This window comes from Sturnus vulgaris, chromosome 1 (assembly GCF_052056855.1).
Source record: "Sturnus vulgaris isolate bStuVul1 chromosome 1, bStuVul1.hap1, whole genome shotgun sequence".
Lineage (NCBI taxonomy): Eukaryota > Metazoa > Chordata > Aves > Passeriformes > Sturnidae > Sturnus > Sturnus vulgaris.
Window position 1 is genome coordinate 15713348 of NC_142243.1, and position 21229 is coordinate 15734576.

Sequence of the window (21229 nt, forward strand, 5' to 3'; positions counted from 1 at the left end):
ACACCAAAGGTGATGGTAGCTTTTTCTTATGGTCCAAAGCATCCTGTAGGAAGATAGGTTTAGGTAAAAACTCTGTTTAACTGCTCTGTGAATAGAGGCAGACAGCAATTGTAACACAATGTTTAATTCTGTAGCTTTATTGTGTAGGTAGACATGTGTAATCGGTGATGGCTGTTGAATAAATGTCATTTCATTAATGTTGAATTTGTATTTTACTCCTCAGACTTTCAGCTTTATCACACTATTTAATGAATTCCAGATAGCTGTTTTGACTTCCTATGGGTGATAGCAATTACACTTGAAAGAAAACAAGAGGTATTCTGGTTTCTTTGTCCAAGGACTGAACTCACCATTTTAAGTGCTGCTACCTTATGTCAGGGAGTTAAATGTCTCACCTTATTAAATCACTCTGTCTTCTCTAAAGCTTTCATTTAACTTTGATATAGCATTAATATTTAAAACATATGTGTCAATTCAATAGACACATGCATTACTTATCAAAACACTGCAGCTTATTAAAACAAACCTGCTGTCATCACAGGTGAAAGTCTAGAGTGACATGGTGACATGTAATGCCAGGAGGTGTGTTGTGCATTTTCACAAGCTGTTCAGTTGGGATGGTGGATACTTCAGGAAGAAAAAACAAAAGTTGTGAATGCCTCATCCCTGGCAGTGTTCAAGGCTGGGTCAGATGAGGTTTTAAATAACCTCAGCCAGAGGGAGGTCATCCCTGCCCACAGCAGTGGAGTTGGAACTAGGTGATCTCTAAGGCCCCTTCCAACCCAAACCATTCTATGATTCTATGAAAAAATCATCTTGGTAATATGAATGGAGTATCTCCATGTTCCTGACAAGAAAACATGCATGCGCATTAATATGGTCTAACACTAACAGACCATAGTAACAGGGAAGTATTAAGTAATTCAACCTTCTGTGTCTGGTCAGTGTATTTGTTTGAACAGTTTCTACTGTGTCAGCTGTGTTTTAATTGAGATTTCTTACATTTCCCCACATTATAAATATACAAATAATAAATTTAGTTACACTCAGTTGTCTAAAAGCAAATCTCCTCTTGTTTGTGATATTTAGGGTAAGACATTTGTTTAGCTGCTAATTTGCAGCTCATAAGGTCACTCAGCAGTGGGATAAAAATAAGAGTGTGTCTTTCTTCCAGTGCCTGCACAGGCGTGGTTGGAGTTGCTGTGTCTGTCTGCAGGATTCCAGCATGCTTCTGTTGCTCCTGGCTCCCAGGCTCCAAGGACAGTGTCCTCACTACAGAGGCCAGACATCTTCATCCCTGTCCTTGCACCGGGGTGCCTCTCATTCACTGACAGGTCAAATTCAAATGCTGATTTCTCTTATTTAGTGTGTGCATTTGAGAGGACAGTGAGCAAAGGGCTAAATCTTCCCTCTGTGCCCTCCAATTAGTGTGGGCCTTACAACCCATGTGCTAGCCATCACACACGAACGAAAAACATATTGTCACCTTCTTCCTCTCTCAACAGGGCTAGGTTTGGGTTCTGCTTTAATGACTGTTACTGTCTCTCTACTGTTATTTCTTATATTGTCTCCTGAGTAGTGGAAATTAAGAGAATATATGTCTTCATCTGTATATATTTTGCTGCCTTTAGAAAGAAATAGACCTCTGTAGTTCTTGGAATGCTTTTTAGAGGCATTAAATAGTATATTGTTCTGAATTAGTAAGTAATAATATGACCTTTTCTTCTTGAAAACTCATTCTTGAGTAGTATGCCAAGATGTTATCTCCCCACTTGAATGCTTGACTAGAGATCTGAGATTTGATATGGGTGTGTGTGACAGGCACACATAGCCTGCTTTCCCAATAGAGAAGAACATGCCACAGCCTGACTGAAAGCCTAATGTCTAATTACCCTGTGCTAAATCTTCTGATGTTTTTTACTATGTTATAATAGGAAAGGTAATCCAAAATCCAGTGTTTACATGTTGCAAATCTACTCACAAATCTAGAAACCAGAAGTTACAAACGCATGGGAAACTATATATTTTCTTTGTAGTTAGTCTTTTTTGGGGGGGGGTGGATGTTTCTATGCATTAACTTTTCCTCTCTTTTTTTTTGTACGTCTACTGTACAAAAAATTCTTTCATAATGTGTGTATTTAAGTACAAGACAGACCTCACTGCAAGGAGACTGAAAGCGTGTGAGTATATGTGTGCATCTGCAGCTGTTACCAAGGGAAACATTTGACCTTGAGTTTCAGATGATTGTTGTATCAAACCTCTCTCACTGATAAGTCTTCCCCACCTTCCTCTTCAGTGAAACCTTTCTCAGGACAGGGAAGAAAGTGATGAGGTGCAGAAGGGAAAATGTCAGATGCTTGCCATTCTTGTAGTAGAATCAGCATATTTCAGGAGAATTTTTTTTCGTAAGTTTCTACTGGAAAGGAACAGAGAAATAGTCATGGAAATAGTAAGTTAAAGGAAAAGCCCAACGAATCTGCTGGATCATACGGGAATCTTGTAACAAAGGATGGATGGTAAAAACTTTAAATAAAAGCCTGTTTCTAAAGGGTCACGGGATAAGCCTTGACCCTTTAGGTAAGGAACTGGCTTCAGCCCTGCCATGAATTGATGTAGTGGTACCACAGCCTAGGTCACTGGTTCCCAATCAGTAAGTTGCATTGTCATAGGGCATAGTGTTCATTCTCTGTTTCCTTTTCTTTGTTAGACAATGCTGAAGAGAGAACAAACAGTATTGTCAGGCTGTCTTGGACTTCTCCTTGTAGTAGTTCCTTAAGTGATGCTGAGATATACCCTCCATGTAGCTAAACTGGGCTGTGTTCTGGCAGTCAACGTGAGGCACATTTCTTTCTCTGTTGCTGATGTCTCAGAGAGTTCCTGATCTGACCTATTTTCATGGGAGTCTTTGGCTTATGACTTGGCATGGGATTGAACCAGCTCCCAGAATGTCCTGTGTAGCTTTACAAATTTGGAATTAAATATAAATCAAGAAAGAAGAACCTTGCCAATAAAACCTGCAAGTTTTTTTGACTATCAGCCTGAAGCCTAGCAAAAACAACTATTCCTGAGATCCCCTAGTCATATTTCCAAGACATTATTTCAGAAAGTATTGTTTCAAAAGAATATACTAAAAAATGGCTGTGCTACTTGGGACACAGCATTCCTTTGCTGTCCTTGCAGTGACATAGCAAAATAATTCAGGCTGCCTGGAAACTGACCAGGGTGAGTGTAGGAGAGTAATCACAATATCTGAAAGAGAATTCTGTAAATTGTTTGTAGGTGCAGTTTGGAAGAAGCAGAAGGCACAAAGCAAGATTGTTTTGAGATGGGTGCAGTTCTTAACATGTGCAATTTTTCTGGGTACTCTTAAGTTATTTTTTTATAGACAACTTTTCCTTTTGTATGCTTTGCAGTGCTTACAATGTTTCTGAAAAGTTCAGTTGCCTTTTTTAATGCTTATCTTAAGGGAAAGACCTTTTGTGATACAAAATATTCTTGGTAACATTATTCTACTTCAAGGTAAGTTTCTGCAAAAATAAATTATACTTCAAGTAGTTTGTGTATTTACAATTTTGTAATACTTTGAGAAATGAAAACCACTTCAAGTAAATTTCATCCTCCAGTTTATTTACTTTTATGTCAGACTGCTGAATTTCAAAATTTGTCAGAGGTCATATATATGATATTGTTGTAGTTTTGTATTTTGCTATCTTAACACTATGGCAAAATAATTGAAACGATCTACAAACAGTTAACTGAAATTTATCTTAGCAATATCCAATATATTCCTTCCTATATGTGATGGAGAGAAATGCAACTAAATTTGAGATGAGTATTCCCGTGTTGTAGTACAAGGAGGATCAGCTGGTGGATTATGAGGAGGCTGTATAGATACAGATGCCAAGAAGCAGGAATCCATTTGGTACTTCCAGATGAAAAATGATCAAAGACTTGATGTGGAGTTGCAGCAAATATGTGAAAGTGGTCATTTGAGCTTGGCATCTGCTGCTGAGGACCAGCTTGCTGAGATTAGTAGGGTAGGTCAGATAAAATGTGTCTGTTTATTCTCAGCAGGGTTAATAGGAGGTCTTTTGTGGTATCTTGCAGCACACCTTTTTTCAAACCTGTCTGAATTATGCAGTCATGTGTCTAGAATATACTATAAATCAGATCTGTAGGCTCTCATAGTAAATAAGAGTGTATGCTGTTTGGATGACAGGGTTGAAAAGCACTGGTATTCTATTATAAGCAGATGAACTAAAATGGTAGGAAAATCCTGTGGTGTGATATAAACAAACTGAAAATGGACTGTAATGCTGTCTTGCAGCTACCATGCTCTATGCTTTGCTAAGAGAATAAAGCTAAGTAAAATACAGATTGAGATTAATTTACAGAAACTGTATGGCTCAGACTCAAGTTTTATTCTTGTTCTGAAAAACTTTCCATGGGTTTAACCACAACAATTTTGCAAGGGATAGGGATATATCTCTGGATGTCAAGCAAGTTGAAAGGCTGGTATGCCTGAAAGACTGTCTGCTCTTTCAAGTTATAAATGTTAGTCTAATAGAATGTGTTATTTCTGTTACTGTTCATGTCTGACCAATTGTCTTAGACCTTCATGATTGCTGTAGTTTTTCTGGTTAATGACGTGAGGGCAAAGGTGGCGATTTGAACCTTTCAACAGCAAAGCTGTTTCTGGGTCCTCTGGCCTGAGATGAAGATAGTAAGGGCTGTAGCAAATAAAGAGCCCGTTGAGCATACTAGATGTCATATTGTTTGGGGTAAGATGATCTGCTGTGTGTGTGCAGAATGCTCGGGGTGCAGATCATAGGACTGCCTGGTTGCATGGAGACCAAATAACCTGAGCTCTTTCAGATTTGTGAGTACTGCGTGAGAGGTGTGCCTTCTGCAGAGGCAGCGTGAAATTATGAAGTGAGGTTATGGGTCTAAGACATTTAAGAAAAAACACTCTGTGAAGTTTATTCTTGGCAAAGTTGGTCCTGCTGTGGTATTAATACCTGGTTTTACTTTCTGTGGTGTAATTATTCTAGGGTATTGCCTGACAGATGGTTGTATCTTAGAGTTGTATCAGAATGATGTTATTTGCTTGACAGGAATTGTTCTCTTAGGAATGTGGGACAGGAAAGGACCTGCCTATTCATCAAGTTTATTTTCATGCTCTTGTAGGCTTTATGTCATACAGACATAGACATATGGAGCACTGAGCCTTTTCCCCTTACTATTTTAATTAGAAGCCTCTTCCAGTGCTAAATTCCTTAACATGATGAAGCTGCTTACAGTGTTCAACCTAAATTTATTCATCATCAGTTGGTAACAATCTTGTGCCAAGATTGTCCTTTTATTTGAAATAATTTTTTCTTACTGTTTTATAATTATTTCAATGTTTTTATATACAGCCCTTGCTTTTCTGCTCAGCTTTATTTTTGTTAGGCTAAGGCCAAGTCCTTGCAGCCTCCCTCAGTTCTGTTGAAAGTAGAGGAAAATGAAGGAATGGGTAGTTGGAGACTTTTCAGCTTTCACGTAGCAGGTTTTTCCAGTTTCCTGAGAAGGGTGTGTCTTATTCTTTGTACTATTGCTGATAAAAGAAGTGAATAGTAGCTTCCTTGTTATTGCAGTGCACCTACAGAAACACAGATAGAAAATCTTGTATTTTAAACTCTCTGAAAATTGTCTTTGAGTAGCAAGATTGTTCAAACAGTAGGGACTTGTGGTATATCCTCTGATTTAGCAGTGCAGACAATCCTATGAAAGTGGTGTTGAAAGACAGGCAGATGTTTGATTGCTTCAAGTGCGTGGGTTCCATTTTGTGTTTTTTGTGTTTTTTCCTTAGGCTGTTAAATGTTCAGATCAGTATTCTGTGCTGATCTGTGCACAGATTATTTGTGCATTTTTAATGACTTACTGCTAAAATATGTGATCAAAGATAAATCAGACCTGTTATAAAGGAATCAAAAATTGGAATTATGTTTAAATATTTTTTCTGGCAAATATTTATAGACACTTGCTACTTGTAAGGCTCTCAGTAAATCAGTATGCTCTTCAGACATTTATATTTGAAAAATATTAATGGAATGTATAAAAGGCAGATACATTTTTCAGAATTTAGCTACAAAATTTTAAGCGAACATAAATTTTTAAAGCTTCAGTAGGAAGACCTGACCTAATTTCTTCCCATTTAAAATCCTAAAGGCTGCTGTGTTGGAAAAAAATAAAGCAAGCACTGTTTAAAATGCAGTGGAAGGTTTTATGTCCCAGGTTTTGACAAAGAACATAAGCCTTGTTATGTTCAACACTGCAGCTGATAACAATCAGGCTCCTGGCTTCGAAAGTATGGAAGCAGGTATCTAAGGTCCATGTGATGATGAGACTCTGATTTCCTGATTAGAATTTGCAATCTGTAATGTGGACCACTGGTACAGTGAAGCTGGTTGGTAGGAAACCAGGGTATACCTTAGACATTCATATGACCCTTACATTTATCAGAAAATTAATCCCATACCCCTTTGTGCAGTTTTCTCTCTTAGGAAGGTGCTTTTGATACCTCTCTCATATGTAGTAGACTGGCAGTTAATTAGCTGATGAGTCCAAGAAGTAGGAGGCCTTGTTGCTGGGTCCTTTCAACCTGAGGGATTTAAAGTCCACGCTTTTCTCTTCCCAGGGTGCCATAAGCCCGTGGTTCATGCATGGGGGGGGATCTAATCCCCAGACTAGAGATTCAGACTTCTTGTGCACAGTCTGGAATCCATCCGTGTGCGTTTCTGACTGCGTTGTGGAATCATTGAATTGTTAATCTTAGAAAAGACTCCTGTGATCACTGAGTGCAACCGTGCACCACTGTGCTCACCTCAAAACAGTGTCCCCAAGTGCCATGGTCAACTTCCTCAGGGACATGGCAGTCCTGTGCAAAGTTTCCTACAGGCTGATGTGTCAGGTGTTCTCTTGAAACAATTCTTCTTGCTTTTCCAGGAAAGCAAATTCTGTGATGGGAGAGCAGGAGAATCAACATCTCAACAATCTGGTTTTATTCTTATTCAGTATTTTTAGCAGTTGTTTGAGTACTTTTTTCTACTTAATGTTTGACCAGAAAATTTTTTAACAACTTGAGATACTGTAATAAGGAAATGTAATAGTAATGGTCATCATTGATCATATCACTTCTGGGAATGAAATTTGAGTTGTTTCAATTCCGGGCTTTTTTTTCCTTTGTTTTCCCCTGTTACCCTTTCTAAAAAAACCAAAACCCATGTATATATCTTTATATTCAAAGACATACATTGTGGTTTTGAATCATGATACAGGAAAACAAACAGGAATTTATAGCTGTTATGGTTTCAAATAAATAAAAGATATTTACCATGTTTGCAGGCTATACTGGAAAACCCAACTGTGAATTTACTTGCAAAGTTAAATAATTTATTTTTTGTTTCTAAGTGGTGACATAACACTTCTGCAAAAAAAAATCCTACTCTGCTCAGTTAAGAAGTCAAGATTAGAGCAAATGGGAGACCTTAGAACAGGGTAACCTAGCTGGGAAACTTGCTGTTAAACTTCAATATAATACAAACTTTTTTCTTTGCATTTTTCTATGTTGTTTTGGTTCCCTGCGTGATAACCCTCAAAAGTTAGGCTTCTACTTGGGCAATGTTGTAATAGAATGAAATTTAGTCAACTTTGGCTCCTAAGGAGTTGCTTATATTGGAAGAGAAAAAAGAATGGGAAGAACTTTCTCAATGAAAAAAATTAAAATAATCATGCTAACTGCTGCCTTTTAGCTCCAACCTGCTAAATCTTCTGTGTGAGACAACCGTTTCCTTCATGCATGAGTGACTTCTTTAAAAATACAATTCCTGGGTGCTATGAAGCAGAATTCATTAAAACAACATGTTGAACACTGGTATGATTACACACTTTTGGGGTTGGCTGTAAAGTAGAAGGAAACAATGTGTGCCCAGACAGCCATTATGGGATTGGCTTTTGTGTCCTGTATTGTGTGGAATATGAAGAAAGGGCAGTCCATACATCTGATCTGCAAGACATCTTACCTTAAAGTGGTTTAGTTTTCATAGCTGGCACAGTTCACAGCAAGGAGCACATGTGCAGTGTCTGAGATACCTCAACACAGCAGCTTCTGCCAAATTTCACTCATGTTTCCAAATGTAATATTATGCTTGTGTCCTATCCTGTCTCTGGCACTGAATTAAAACAGCACCTGTTAATATTAAGAATAAATGAAGTTACTGTAATGTTGAGGATAAAGAGGTTTTGGTGACAGAAAATTGGATATGAGATTTAAATTTCCTGCCTAATTAAATATTTCAGGTGGTGGTGTTCTACTTCAGTTTTATTTAAAAGTCAGAAAGCAGTATTACAATGTTAGCACATACCTTTTTACCGAAATCTTCTTTCATGAGCTGGTATTTGCTGATATTCAGTTCAAATGCTTTTAAGGAATAGCGTGAAACACTCTGGAACATAATTTTTGTTTTTGAGATGAGTTGTTGGTTTTTTTTTTTCCAGAAGCTTGTTATTTCTCTCAATGTTGTCTGATTCTCATTTGCATTTAAATGAGCTTTAGCATAGTTGTGTAGCTTATTGGTGTTTCTCTTCAGTCTGACAGCTGAAGAATAGCAGATGCAAGTATGAACATTAGGCTGAGGCTTGCATTATGCAGCCAACAATCATTTGTTCTGGTACTCTGGAGTAGAAGGTTAAGACACAGAATCATTTCTGCTTCAACCAGTGAACATTGCTGAGTTTTCTGGGTTCAGTTCTACTTTTGGATAGCACTGAAATTACTAAAAACAGTGAGCACCTGTACTGTGAATGTTACTGCTATGGGTAAAGAAGGGTAATGCTATTGATGCACAGTTGTTTTTCTAATACCATAACTGTCTTTCAGGATACTGTCTCAAAATAATGTTTTCTTTAAGACTGAAGAATATGTTGCAAGAAAGATCTGTTCTGGACTCTGTAACTGAATTTCTCTTAAGAGTGGTAGATAAAGGACCATGATCATTTAAGCACTGTTCTGTTTCTACTGGGAAGAAAGAAGTGGGGGCAAGATGATAATACCTTTATTAAGATATCAGCAAGGAGATGACTGGGGAAGAGAATCCTCTCTGTTGCTGCTCAGAATGAACATTGTGTGGCTCCTTGAATGGGAAAGCAGGAGTAGCTGATTGTCAAGGACCAAGAGATGCAACGGGATCTTAAAGAAGTTGTGCAATATCTACTTTGCACTGAGAAATGTGATTAACATGACAGATTCTCCAAAAAGACTAATTGTGGAGGATGTTTTCTGGGGAGAGCTGGTTGTGTTCCTTGATATGACAGTTCAATACTTTCATCTTCTAATATCCATAATGAAAAGCACTGCAAAAACAAACTATCAGAAAAGGAGCCAGGAGACCTAGTGATTTTAGCTGAAGAACGTTGTTGTAGGAGTTCTTGTGAATGTGCATTGCTTTCAGTGGAATTAATGGAATAGAAAAACCTGTCTTCCAGATTTTATGTGATGATAGAAGTACCTTTCTTGTCTTCTTGGAAAACCAGACTTACTTCAGTTTGATATACTTGTGCCTGGGTGTGTCTTGTTCAAATGTCAGTCCTAACTTAGAAGCTACAGAGGCATCCTCCTCAATAAATCATTACTTGAAGGCAACAGGCACTAGGTTTTTTTTTAAATTGAAGTGGATATTTTTGGACAGATACTATTTTAGGATTTTTTTAATGGAAGGTCTTCCTCTTCCTATTTTTTCAGTTGCTCACTCACTGTGACAATAGGAGATGAAAGCATTGCATTAGTTGATCTGTTGGGGTACAGAAAAAATAAGGTAATGAATTGTAGTTTGTTTTGAGGGAAGTGAATCCCCTTGTTTTTTTTATTTACCATGTTGTTTAGCTAAATGAAAAGCTAAAAAATAGTATTAGTAATAATAATGTTAACAATTATATTTTTGTGCACAACCCAAAATTTAATTTAGAAAGGCTAAATTATTTGTGTGTTGTTTTCCTGGATCATCACTAACAGTTTCACTTTTTCATGCATTTGGGATGCAGATTGCACAATCCTTTTTTCAAGACTGGATTTGATACATTGCAATTTTAAGATTATTCTGACATAGTGTCAGTAGTTAAAACCACGATAGCATCAATTACAAAAATGTAAATTTTTCATTGCTTTCAGTGTCTGAATATATACTGTGAAATTTTTAAAAATAGTGTTAAATTGCATTGGAAAGTATTTTGTTAGTATTATTTCTGGTTTTCATGTAAATTATTGGAAACCCTTAACTTGTACTTTTTAAAAGCTCGTTTTCTTGAATAATACTATTCATAACATAATATAATTACCATTTCTAAAATTCCTTTTATGTCCTTTCATGATTTTCTGTGAATGATACCATTGTTCTGTCACTCACTTGAGCTCATAAACAGGAAAATATTTTCCAAATTCAGCATCATATCAAGGCTGTATTTAAGTCTTAGTAATTTCAAATCCTGTAGTACTATCTGTAGGATATATTTTTTCTCATGAAATAATGTGGCATAATCTCTTTTGTCAATTGCTGCAATGCATTCTCTGTTCTTGTAATACACAGGATCTGGTTGTGCTTCTCTCTGAAACAGAATTCTGCTGCAAAGAATGTCCGGGTCTGTTGATTGTATCATGTCATTCTTTTTTCTTTTATTCTGCAGAATACCTCTTTCTAGGTGAGTTCTGTACAGGGTCCCAAACCTCCCTTCAAAGTCCTTCCCTTTTCTGCTCCTGTCCTGCCTGTCGTTAAGTCATCAGTAATCTGCTGATACACAGGGGTCCACCTCCAGTCAGCCCTCAGTGACTGCCTTCAAATCTTGCTGAGACCCTCTTGAAGCTTCCTCTCACAGAGTATCCTAGCCCAGAAGGCAGCTTGACTCCAGCTTCGTGGGGAATTGTTTTCTGCAGTGGATGCTGAGGGACATCTCTGCCTCTGGTGTGTGCAGCAGTGTCTCGGCCAGGACAGGAGCTGGGTGTTGTGTTCTGACTGCCCAGAGCAGTACTTTGGATTCCAAGGCACCTTGCACTGGAGCTTGCTGACATACTGTAGTTTCATGGCTGCAGTTAAAACTCTTTTAGCTTTCTACAGGTGGGTGGTGTGTAGTCTGTTAGCCTTGAATTAGATGTTAATCACAAGTGAAATTCTGCAGAAGCCATCTTCAAATACACATATATTCAAATACACAATGCTTCCAACCCAAATCTTTCCTATTGGAATCTAAAGTCACAAGCTGTGGTGTTTAGTTACAGATGCTAAGTACTTAAGTACTTGATGTTTTCTTACATAGAACATAATTACTTTAGCAATACAAACAACTTTCAAATTGAAATTTACTTGCTTTTTTTCAAATAGGCGGGTCGATCAGGTGTAGAGAAAATAAACAAAGATTACTGTGATTGTACTAGAAACTATGATTATATAAGGCCCAAGAAACAAAACAAAAACCAAACCCAGGAATATTCTAATTTGCTTTTGAACAGTCATATAAAAATATCTGGTTCTTTTTTTTTTTTAGTGTGTATAGATGTCTACCAATTTATACAGGGTTTGATCACAAATATAACATAGGTGTGTAGGACATATGAAGAAGATGCATCTAGAGAAAGGCAGAAATAGTCATGTTTCTGTCTCTGTTAATAAACTCCGTTAATAAATTGGCAAAGACGAGACATTCCAGTTCAAAACAGAATGAAAATGGCTCCAAGTGCATGTGAAGACTTATTTTGTATCACGATGTCTGTATATTAATAGAATTCAGAGAAAAGAATGTAAACTCAATTTGCTAATTTCAGTGAATAGACTTATTCAGTCTCCTGTTGAGTAATTGTAGAAGACATTTTTCATTTTAATGAGTATTCTGAATTTTTTATCTCTTGGTTTTCTCTGTTTCCCACTGGAAATTTGCTGTCTTAAATGTGTTTCTTAGCACTTTTGTCAATATTGTGTTTATTTCTAGATCAGTTAAGAAGTGATTGTAGTGTGCAACTTATAATGACTAGCTTAAGGAGGTACTGAATTTGAAGGACTTTGTTATGTGAAGGAGAATTGTGGTTTATTTTTGTGAACGTAGTGAAATCCGCTTTCCTAAATGGGAGAAACATTATAGAAAGTGTCAAATGGTACCTCTAGGGTTTTAAGCTAGATAGATCTTGTGTGTTAGAACTTGGTTTGTTTTGAAAAAACAATTTCCTTGTAATGACATAAGTAAAAAGTACTCTGGAGAGACAGCTTTCTGTAATAAATTATCTTGGCTGTTGCATTCTAGAGTGTTCACAAGCTACAGGTAAAAATCTTACATTTTCTTCGCCTTATTCAACAGATGTGTCAGGGAAAGCAGACTTAGACATCTCTGCTTAAACATAATACTAAAGTAGTGGGGATTTATATGTTGATTTCATAGCTGATGACTGATTGTTACAACCTGTATATTGTTATTCACATCACAGTTTTTCTGCGTGTGATCACTTTCTTACGTAGTTGGGAGTTACTGCACTTGGCACTGTGATGCCATCTCTCATCCTGCTGTAATTGATTTTGTTTCACTTTTGTCTGGGATAAGCCCAGAAAAATGTGTATATGCACATCTTAGGCTTTACAAACTGTTTTCTTTTAACATACCTTAATATGGAAGCTTGTTTTGGAATTGCACTATGAAAAAAATGCCCACTTTTGAGGTTTGGGTGACAGGAAAATGCTTGGCTTAAAAAATCGAGAAACTAGGATAACTGCAGCAGAGTGGTGAGGCTGTGGATTCATTGTTTTTCCCTAATCAAGAAAGACAAAAGAGGTGCAGCATTTTGTAATCAGAAATGTGTCCCTGTTCCATCACCCACTGCAAGTCTCATGACAAGATGGGTGTTGAATTCTGTGACCCAGTTATTGTGTATGGGCAGGTTGGACCCTGCCTCCTACATACTTGCTGAAATATTGTGATGTTTCTAAGCTTCTGTACAGAATAGAAATCAAAAAATCTACAGCCTGTTTCCAAAATCCTGGGCAAAATTACTTCCCACCTAAATTTTGTAAATGCTTCAACATTTGCTTCTTTTCTTGGACTGATGTAACTGTAAATCTTCTGGGATATTTAGCCACTACAATAAAAAGAGAGGTAATGGGGAACATCATGAAATGGCTTCTCCATTAAAAAAAAAAAACAAAGAAACTAATTTTGGTTTGAAATAGAGTGCTTGAAGGAGGACATGAAAGATAATCATAAATACTGGGAGGAAATTAATAGGAAATTATTTATTCACAATTTTGAGAATTTGGGGTACTGAACACATTGCAAAAACTGCTTTACACTTGACATAAGTTATAGAACTTATTTTCACAACATATTGTGAAAAGTCAAAGCAAAAAAATGGGTTCAACAAGGAGCTTTACAAATCTGTCAGTGTTAGTGGTGATAGTCCAGAGTCAGTCTGACCCAGGTGGATGCTGTGCTGCTGATTAGTGGGGGAGGAAATAATTTTTACTTGTCATCTTTAGTGTGTTGCAGATACTCTGTGCTGACTCTCTGAAGATAGAATTCTGTACTTCATGGATTTTCACTGTGGCTAAGTATTGAGTGGTTTGGGGTGTTGCCTTAGTTACTGTTTTTATGTCCTATTCGAAGTTGGCTGAAGAGCAGGAAGGTGTGTCATGCCTTTGCCAGCAGTAGGGGAATGAGAATTGGTGGGCTTGGGCCACCAGACAATTTTAGATTATCAGTGACTTGCTTTCATGTTGAGGACACAGAGCTGACTTTCCATCTGTGTGCACATTATTCACGAGTAGATCAAAAGGCAGCAAAACAGAGACAGAGCAGTGGTGGAAGTGATTCTGTCATACATTCTGGATTAGTAGAAACTTAAATGACTGAAAATCAGTGCTAGGGCTTGGTAATTTTATGCTAAAATACAACTCTATTATTTTCCCAGGTGTTCTCTTTTTCTAAACTTCATTTTCCATAAAGTATCACATCGAAGTAGTCGAAGAACAATTGAGATCAAATATTTCCACATGGAATGGAAAAGCCCGAGTTCCAATTTGTTCTGGTAGGACTGAAACTGAAGAGTGTGCAAGAGGGTGACAAGGTTTCGTTCAGCCTTTCTTCTGTACACACCATGTGATGGGAATCGGGACAGGTGATTCCCAGGCTAGACCAGTAATTGTTGTTTTATTATCTGCGGTTCAGACTTGATGATGGGTAATGAGTGCCTAAACAGACAGTGTGGGTGTCTTACACTCACTAAAATAATATTTTAAGTATTGTTTTAAGAAATTTTCATTCCTACAGACCAATTATACCACCACTGATTTGTGACAAATGAACTTGACCTCTGAATTACAGCTGAGTCTCTCTGCACAACTAAATAAAACTATATAGATAAAAACATTTAGAGAGTGTGGAGAAGTCTGGTGGGGTCATTAGGTGAGATGTACCTTTGTAGGATCTCAGGAGAACATTTTATGGTGATTCTATCAACTGCTAAAGCAAAGTTTGTTATATTATTACCTGAATTACGTGAAATACAGAAGAGATTCTAGGGTACTAAGCAAAGTTATAGCCCCCAAAATACTGGAATATGCCTATGTGTTAAAGATACATTGAGCAAAGGAGTATTTTAATGCCTGGCATAGCAGTGAGAAGGGAAAAGGGAGACTTCTTTTCAATAATTAATGTCTCTATCTAAGGGTGATCATTCAGCATGTAAAATGTTTATTTGTTTTTCAGTGTACTTGAGATTGTCCTGTGATATAAACATTGTGTTGACAGAAAAATCTAGTTCTTTTGTGGTAGCCTGTCCTCAGTGCAGTGTAGGAAACTCTTATTGCAGCTGAATTGTGAACTTCCTGATTCAGCAGAAGTGGTGTTGGCTTAGTGGGGAGATAATTGATTCATAATAAAACAACCATCAGTTCTGTTTTCATTCTACTCTATCTTCAAAATGAAATAAAAATGCAGTGGATCGTATGAATGTGGTTGAATGTAGGAGCAAAAGACATACAGTGACTCTGTTCATACCAGATATTTCTGATAACTGGGAAGTATTACCATTTTTTTGGAGGGGGAGCAAAGCGGCAAGATATTTGTTCTTTTTTGTGATGTTTCCAGAGAATTATTTAAAGTAGGAAAATGTAATATAGAGTTACCTTAAACAGAAACACGGTACAATTATTTTAGGAATTGTTTATCAGTAGATTTGTAGATGTTTCTTTTCCATGTTTATATAAGTAGTCCGATCTCATTTTTAGGATGTAAACTGATCTGTCTACTTGTGAAACTAAAAGTGATGCCTTTTATTTCTCCTGCAGTAAACTTTGAAAGCATTTTAAGAATGTGGATAATTTCACTCTTCTCAGAGAGGCTGACAGTATTTTTTTACTTAACATCAGCAATTGACTGGAAAACAAAATGCTTTCATATGCATCTTTGAAGCCAGGAGAGAACAAGTATGTTTCCTTCCTTTTTAGAGAATTCAGGCTTCCGCTGTTGACATTAAAATATGGAAACTATAACTTGAATGGAAACTCAGAACAGATCATGGTTTTGTCTCTTTATTACTCTCTGATAATTTAAAAAAAATAAAATATATCTTGTTTAGATCATGTGAACTTGCTGAACACAATAAGACGTTTTGGTCCCCAGAAGGTGCATGATAGAGTATTCTAAAAGCACGTATAACCAGGGGCCTTCTTAGTTTTACTTCTTTGAAGTTTCTGTTGCAAATTCCAATCCTGTGATGGGAATGGGGACTCCAGTAGGATTCCTTGGGGAGCTTCTGCTTCTCTGTTTAGTGCATCGTTCCATCTGGTGAATTAAAGAGCTTTTGAAATAATAGTATATAGAGTACATATAATAGCATATAGGGTACATTCAGTTTCTTAATATTTTCCTGCATGGTGTTTTTTCGATGTGTAAATCAAGTGTTGCTCCCTCAGGTCATCATTAACTTGTTTGTGCGTTTGAATTAACTAACCTGGCAGCTGTCCAGCACCTCCTGCAGATTAACAAGAGCAAGTTTCACCTTGTGTTTTTTGGTCCTTTCATGACTTTACATACGACATTCTTTCTGCTGATTGTCCATGACTAGTTCTTCTGAGCTGGTATTTTAAAGAAGACGTGGTTTCTTGACAGAAGAACAAACAAGGCAGCACAATAAGGCAGCACAGTTTATTGTGCCTAAACAAACATTGATATAGATCTCCCTTTCCTTCTGGTGTTAGGTTGATTTGTGTCTTTTCTCCTGGAAATAGAAGAAAAAAAAATTGTATTTTCTCCTTCACTTTGGAAAGATTTTCCTTTTTAGTGCAAGAAGAGCTGTGGAAATGGAGAGACTTACACTGAAGTTTTGGAATATCTGTTTAGGAGTGGGCCAGGGAAATGCTGTCTTTTTATGTTTCGGATGATGCTGTGTTTCACGAATTCTGCTGAGCTGGTTTTGTATCCATGGCCTGCCAAAAATATATGAGCTGAGGAGCCCTTAAGGATATGTAGTAGAGCTGGTAGTGCCAGTTTTTGTGTGGTTCAAGTGTTGTACCCTCTTGCTGCTGTCTCTGTACGTGGTGGTAAATGATGGCTGCTGCTTTCTGAGCACCAGCCACAAGGGTTTGTGCAGGGTTTCAGAAAGCTCCAGTTTGTTCAGCTCCTGAGCCACGGAGCTGTTGATCACTTGCCATGATAATGTATGTGGATTCTGATTTCTTAATCAGGGGAAGCTTTTTCTTCACAATCAAATTTGAAAGAGTATCAGAAGAATAGTTGTCAGGTGCTCTAAAATGGAACAGTTCTGAGATTTGCACTTACAGTTTCATTGAGTTCATTTGTTGGTCCTACATGACACTAGATGTGTTTGAACAGATGTCTCAATCTCAGTTATTGTTGAAGTTACAGGACTACAGTGAGTCCAGGTTATTACAGCCGTGGCAGAAGGTTGCAGGAAAGGAAAGGTCAGCAATCGTTGTGGCATTGGAAACTGGAATGGAGAACTACATCATCCTCCTACCTCTGCAGCTGGGGTGTTCTAATGAGTTTAATCACATTTTAATTAGTGTTTCTAGGTAATTAAAATTTTTCAAGAGATGTTGCTAAATAGATACACTTGAGTTTGAATTTCCAGATATCCTCTCTGTTCCACAGAGGCTTAAGTTAATCATAACTGTGGTGTTCACGTATAGGTGTTCATGAAACTGCCCTTACATGTTAGATCATCTCAAAAAGAGCACTACAGATTAATCAGTGCACCTGACCTAAGCCCATCTGCCTTCTCTTTGGAATTGGGGATTAGTACAGTGATGCTCTCTTGCATATTTTGGAAATGTCTGAAAACTGTAAAACTACACTAGTACAGAGAACTTAAATAAGTAAAATTGTTTTGTAATAACCAGATTTTACAACAACTTGTTAGTATTTAATTGATAATAAATTTCTAGATTCATACTTGCCCTGAAACATCTTGACCTTTTCTTAAGACATTCCTTTTAGTTAATGACAATTTTTTTCTTACAAAGCTATACAGTGTACTTCCATACATTTTTATATAAGCAGTTGGATAACTTAACATGAATTTTCTTATTTTTTTTAACATTTATTGATAAGAACAAAGGGAAACTGTTAATTTTTAAATCTAATTATATTTTTGCTCTTAATTTCAGTGAACTAGCCAGTAAGTAATTTTTAAATTTAAAGTATAAAGGATGTAATAAATAATTTTATATTTCAATTAAAATTCAGATATGCATTCTAGGATAACACTTACTAGTAAATATGAATATAATTTAATTTAAGAAATTAAATACTCCGTGCATGATAATTTATTCAATATGTTAAATTTGCCATCTTTTGAGAAAGTAGAACAAGCAGATCTTCCTGTCATGCTAACTTTTTCATTTGTATCCAGGAAAATGAAGGCAACCATTCCTGTGTTGAAGTTTTACTCTGTTACTTGGATTTTAGGCTAGTTATTGAATTGAACTGGTTGAGTTATTTCAAATCAAGGAAATATTCTCTGCATATATAAAAAGGCTGTGATACTATCCAGGGTAATGCTTCAGAAAACTTTGTCCTTTGGAACCTATTTTAATATAATCTATTGTTAGACATGGAAATTTAGACAATTCTATTGGATGAATATTTTTATAGGTTCTTACCTTTTGTCACTTTGGGCCATGATTATATATTTACGATAACAGGTATCTTTTCGAAATGCACTGATCTTTAGATTTTTTTAGAAGTGAGAATTAACTTCTAATATTTCAACATCTTTTATTATATTGAGCAAGTAGTGTGTTAAATGCAGAAGCAGCAAAAGGTCATCCTGTCTCCAGAGCTGCACATGGCTGGTTTGCAGCAAATAAGGCCTGTATGTAACACACTAAAGGCAAATCAAGTACTCAGTGAGCATGGATTGTCCATGCAATGAGTGAGGTGGGCCATATTTTGAGCAGTGTGAAGACAGAAAATTACTACTTACAACTGTAAAATACAGACTTAGACAGGATAACTCGATGCTAACACAGCACATAGGTTGTTTCAAGGTCTACTTGCTAGATTTTCATTGGAGGAGCCACCTTCCACATCCAAGCTAGCTTTTATGGTGAGATTAGATATTGCAAGCGTCTTCATTAGGGTTTGGAAGTAACACTGATAGTAAATTCTTTGATCATACTTGCTTGCACGTTGTTTTCAGGGATTCTTTTAGCTCTCAGTGAGTGCCAGGGCAATTTTTTCCCCATTAGCCTCATACCCTACTCCTCCCCCTTGCACACATAAAGACTATTTTGCAAATTGCCTTAAACCCACAGGCAAGGGTGGGTTTATTTGGTTGAAAGATAAGAACTGTGAAACATGCAGAACTGCTCATCACAGACCATCCTGCTGAGCCACTTCCAAGAAGTGGCTGTTTATGTACAGCAGGGTGGCTGCTTTCTGAGGTGTCTGCTGCAAGACATGGTGGTTGGCCTGGCCACTGCTGGCGTCTGGCTTCAGGAATCAGGCTGGCCAGCTCATGCTGGTGGGCTGTCAAACTAATGAGGTCCCAAGGAGCAAAGGGAGGAGAGTGGTAGCTAGAGTGGCTAGCTCAAACTCAACCTGTCTGCATCTGTATCCAGTGTAGAACAGCACATTTTCATGCTTTTCATGGTTATGAAGAGCTTAGTGAGGGCCTAGTGAGTATATTTTATTTTATTTTATTATTTTAAGTTCCCCTTCATACAGCAGTAACTTATTTTTCAAATACCTGTGCATTTGCACATCAGTAACTGTTCCACAAGCACCTGTGACATTATTAGTAACTGATCTCTGACATGCTATAGATCTGATGGCTTTTATATTGAAACTGATGGTGTTATAACAGGATGTTTGGTGAGGCAGGTATTTTGCAAACCTTGTTGTTCCTTCTTTTTGCCTGTGACTGTGGGGAGGTTAGAGGCTGGGCATGCCCGCTGTGATTATTCTGTATTATTCAAGAGAGCAGAACAAAAGAGATTTTTTAAAATCACCTATCAATACTCTGATTTTTGGCGTTGCTTTCTAACCGAGAGGTTCTAGTTCTGATTATTTTTTCAGTAAGTTTGCAGATCATGAAGGCCTGAAGGGGTTTTGTGAGTGTGGCCAGAAGAGAAAGGAGATTAGCAACTCCTATTTATCTTCTTTTGTAACAATATGTAAGATACGCATTCATCACAGGAGCACGCTCTAGTGATCTTCAAAAACGCTCTATTTCATTACTTATATGTACTTGTATATTTTGTGTGATTAACCCCTGGGGTGGGACTTGTTTGTTAGTTTCAAATTTGGTTATTATCATAAATCTGTTTGTTTCTGTGTACACTCTCTGCTTGAAATAGTGTGATGTGGTACTTAGGAAAAAAGTTATTTAGTAAGCTGCATTTGTATCTACAAGCTTTGAAGTTATTAGTCTCTTATTTCTACTTGTTTTCACACTAGCCAAGAGTGTGAAAAGAGTTTTTCTTCTCTCTGCCACCTTACTTTCTCAGCTAGGAAGGGGCAAGGCAGAGGCAATAATTGCAGAGGAGACTTTGATGACCAGTGGAGCTGACCTTGGAGAAGCACATCTTGGGCTTCAGGAATGTCTTTGAGTAACAACATATTTAAAACAGAGTTATTTCAAAAGAAAAGATGTTTTTGTTTTCTCTTACTGTGTGCTTGACATTTGAATGAAGAGAAATTTCCTTTTGAAAAATTAATTTGAATCTCTAAAGTTTTGGTCCATTTGCCCAACAATAAAGATGACTGGACTTGTCATGTGTTGCTGTTCTCTGTGTTCAGTTGTTTCTTCCATTGGGCTGTTGGATTCAAGAATTTAGGCCACACTGAAAAACTCTTCCAGAGAGCTTACGTGCTTCTGCACTTCCATTTCCTTGCCACTCCCTGTGGTCGTTGCTGGCTATATTCCTTTCAGTTGAAAGGTGGAATTTTGTTTTGTTTCAAACGGGTGGGCTACATAATGATGAAATATTTTCTGGTATCCACTTAATAACTTCTAGGGAATTAACTTCTAGGTCCTAAAGTCTGTTTAAGCTAGTTTATAATGTTATGAGTAACAATTACACTATTTGTGAAAATTAAGTTACATGTCAAAGCCCCCTTAGTAATCTTTAATCATACTGCCATACCTGAAATGAGCTGTGACAGTGATACTTTGGCAAATAATATACCATGAAAAATAGTTATACTCTAATATTTTCCACAAATCTGAAGCCTACTGAGTGAGAGAAGAGTAGTTATGAAACTGCATGAAATTTATACTACATAATTATATTGCTATACTGCAAAAGCTGACAGTGATGTGAAATTTGGCAGCAAATATTACTGCTTATTACTGCTGCTTTTGCCCTTCTTTTGATCTTTATGACTTTTCTTTCTCTCCTCCTTCACCACCCTAGTTGAAGGTCAAAGAAGATGCAAAGGGAAAATTTTGAGAGTCATTTTTCTCTGTCAAGAGGCCACATTTCATTGATGAGTACATTCTGCTGTCAATCAATTCTGTTTTCAAACACAGAGCATTAGTTCAAGAATATTACAGTTGTCAAATGAGAAGTTACGTAGACCACATGGCTAATTGGTTGCTGGAATATGATGGTGTAAGGTTTTATATTTCTGATTAAGCTGAGAGCTGTGTGGAAAATGCTAATACAGTCATCAGTAAGGAGAGGAAGAAATTATG

At 37.1% G+C, this 21229-nt stretch overlaps 1 protein-coding gene across 4 annotated transcripts in view; it reads left to right on the forward strand.

Annotated features, from left to right (window-relative positions):
* MPP7 (MAGUK p55 scaffold protein 7) overlaps positions 1-21229 on the forward strand; it is a 148500-nt gene that overhangs the window by 7715 nt on the left and 119556 nt on the right. Inside the window, exon 1 of one of the 4 annotated variants that reach the window (XM_088160118.1) lies at positions 1318-1334. The exons of the other annotated variants lie outside the window; for them this stretch is intronic. The gene's annotated coding sequence lies outside the window, so the exon portion shown is untranslated. Of the gene's footprint in view, positions 1-1317; positions 1335-21229 lie in introns of those variants that run through there. 4 annotated transcript variants of the gene reach the window in all.